At 23.5% G+C, this 3,427-nt stretch overlaps 1 long non-coding RNA gene across 1 annotated transcript; it reads left to right on the top strand.

The window, feature by feature from the left end:
- Window positions 1-2,090: 2,090 nt before the first annotated feature.
- LOC127746535 (uncharacterized) lies at window positions 2,091-2,764 on the top strand. The gene is made up of 3 exons (XR_008008233.1): window positions 2,091-2,165; window positions 2,336-2,416; window positions 2,543-2,764. It is a non-coding gene; the product is annotated as an uncharacterized LOC127746535 (long non-coding RNA).
- The last annotated feature ends 663 nt before the right edge of the window (window positions 2,765-3,427 follow it).

The following is a 3,427-nucleotide window of genomic DNA, read 5'->3' as shown; positions in this document are numbered from 1 at the left end:
TTACAAATATTCTATTTTTTTATAATAATATATGTATAAATTAAACTACTTTACATCAAGTCATCAACAATACATTCAAATTAAATTTTTATTTTAATTGCACACTTATTATATATTGCAGGCCACATATGTCATATTTTCCCCTTCATTATTTTAAAAGTAGAGTGAAGCTACCTACATATATAATGACTTAATGAGATATATAAATATAACCGTCCCTTATATATCGTTAATTCGTTATATATGAATCACAACCATATATATGCTATGCAGCACAAACGAATTTCAAAGGATTCCACTCGATAATGATAATATTATTAAAAAATAAAATAAAATAAAACGTGGATATGCAATTTGATTTCGACATCAAAATTTATAAGAATTTTGCTATCTTCATATAAACGTGTATCTCAGTGTCATGTGTTTGTGTCATGTTGGATGTTTTTCCAACATTATTCCCCTTCTTTTCGCGCTCACGGACGGCTAATTTTATTTATTTTTATCCCTTGGAGTTTAAGTAATTTATAATACGAAAAATCATGTTGTGGCTAATTATTTAGTGGCCAATTCTACGGTGTTTTTTATTTGTTGTTTAATTTTTGTTTAAATTAATTTTTATAATAATTTTAAAATATTTAAATTTTTTTTTAATTTTTATATTTTTAAATTTAAAATTAATTATTTAATTTATTTTAATAATTAGACAATCTCTTTTAGACACCATAATAAACACCTTATTTAATTCTACCACTGAAAGTGTGATCCAATTAACGCTTTCAAAGCCAGCTTGGGATAGATCAATGGGACTTTTCTTTTATATGATATCTTTTAATTTGGTTCGTTACAAGGACTAATTTGTCGTAGATCAGAATTTTATACTTTTATTTAAAAATTTGTTGTTAATCTATAGTTTACTATATACACAAGACAGAATTTGAATTATTGACACTTATTTAAACAAATAAGTGAATTAATTATTAGACAAACTCAATTTAATTAAATCAACGAGACTTAATCTTTATTTTTATCTTTATAGTAATACAAATGGGGAGCTCGTTTGCTAACGTGGCGCTCATACGTTGAGTCTGGGAGTTTATTTGCTTACGTGTCGTTACTAGAAATTTTTAGATTTATATTTATAAATTATAAATTATTATTTACTCAGGTTGTTATTTTCAAATTTTAAGTTTGGGTTGTTTTACTTAGGTTGTTATTTTTAAAATTTTAAATTGTTTTATTTGTTTGGATTATTTTACTTATGTTGTTATTTTTTAAATTTTAAATTATTTTATTTAAGTTGTTATTTTTTAAATTTTATTTAGATTGTTCTTTTTTATATTTTAACACTATTTTTTAAAAATCTGTTAATTCTTTTTAGCATAATTTTTTAAAATTTTATTGATTTTTTTTAAATTGTAGCTATATAAATTCTTTTAAAGAAATTTAGAGTTTTAAAAAAATTTACGTTAATTATTCTTCGGTTGTTACATACTAATATTACAATAAATAAATATTTACGTTAGTTTAGAATTTTTAAATTATTATTTATTTAAGTTGTTATTTTTAAATTTTAAATTTGGGTTGTTTAACTTAGTTTGTTGTTTTTTAAATTTTAAATTAAAGTCAACCAAATTTTAAAAAATTTAGTTATGATACAACTATAAAAGGATAAGTTATGAGAGATGTAAAGCACCACAATTTAAAGTACATCAATCCCTTTCTTTACATATATCCAAAATCTCCCTACTTATTCCAATGGCTGATATTCACAAAATTGCTAACATCAATCCTACAATCTACAATTTGTGTGTACGTATACGAGTGATATGGTTATGGACACTATCAAGTTACGAAAATTCTCCATTGCCATACTCAATTGAGATGGTTTGACTCAATGAAGACGCGAGTTTTCTACTAATATCCTTTTATTCATGACGCCAAAGTTATTTATTTATTTATTTAAATTAAAGTCTATGTACATTGAATTAGATATTAAATAAGTCTATATTTAACTTTTTCTTATGTTATTTTCTTTTTTAAGCAGGTATCGAATAAAGCTTAGTGTCATTGATGATTCTGACTGTGCATGTTATGTAGTCTTTGACAATGAGGCAAAACAAGTTTTGGAAGAGAGCTGTGTAGAGATACTTGATCCACTCCTATTGGTAAGATCTAACCAATATTTATTTCTAAAAGCATTAGTGAAGATATTTTTATTGGTACTTTTTATATTATTTAACGTGGTTTTTTTGTACAGAATTTGTTGCTTGAATTCTCCATTGAAGTTGTGGCCAATGATGAATCTGAATTATTGGAAAGTGCTATTACCTTTTAGGATATTGACTACACCGGTGCTTTGTTTCTAATTTCAAAGACATCCTCAATCATTGAAGGGGAGAAAGTAGAAGGTACTAAGGTATTTGTTCAAAAAATATTTTTTTTGTTCTCTCAAAATTAGATCTTAATTTTATTCAAAAAATATTAGTGAGATAAAATCAAAGGTTAGAAAGAAGTCTTTAATTTAACGTGGTTTTTTGTACAGAATTTGTTGCTTGAATTCTCCATTGAAGTTGCGGCCAATGATGAATCTGAATTGTTGGAAAGTGCTATTACACCAACTAAGTGACTATTCTCGAAGTCGGAAGATTCGAAGGTGGAAGGAGATACCTCAACTTGCAAGAAGATCAAGATTGAGAAAGAAACTTGAGAATTTGGATGCACATGTTTTGGAATCTCTTTTAGAGTCTATCTAATAGAATAATGCCAAACATATGTTTATTTTGGTGGAAACATTGTCTTTTCTTGAGTTATTATTTTTCTTTTGGTTCTTTTTGATTTTTATGTTTGGAATTTAGAATTTTTTTAAATATAAATTGAAGTTATTTGGTTATTACTTGTGATTTTATTTTTAATTTGATTCTCACCGTTGATATTCTGATAATTTTAATTTAATATTTAATGTCATAAAGTTATAAATTTTTTCTTTGAATTATTGTTGATACAATTAAGTTAGTTATTAATTTTTAATGTGTACTTATTTAAAAAAAATCTAATTATAATTTTTAATTAAAGTATTATGTTTATAATTTTAAATTTAAATTCAAATATACTTTTTTTTTGAATTTTTACGTAAGCAATTGGGTTTGAGAATATTTTTTAAAAATTTATATAATTTATAAGTTACTATACTAATTACAAAGGATTATAATAAAATAAATAGAATTATCAGTCTTATTAAGATGTGAAATTATTTATACTATTTAAAAAAATATAATACTGTTTAAATTTTAGAAAAAGTATAATAAAGTTAATATTATTTATGATGAAACTAAAAAAAATTATTTTTAAATTAACAAATTTCTATATTCCTAATGGACAACGGACGTTTGATTAGAAAATTTTATTTAAAAATTTAAAATTTATACTA

This window comes from Arachis duranensis, chromosome 4 (genome assembly GCF_000817695.3).
Source record: "Arachis duranensis cultivar V14167 chromosome 4, aradu.V14167.gnm2.J7QH, whole genome shotgun sequence".
NCBI classification, from domain to species: Eukaryota; Viridiplantae; Streptophyta; class Magnoliopsida; order Fabales; family Fabaceae; genus Arachis; species Arachis duranensis.
Note: the sequence above shows the minus strand (reverse complement) of the source record. Positions and strands in the feature narration are given on the sequence as shown.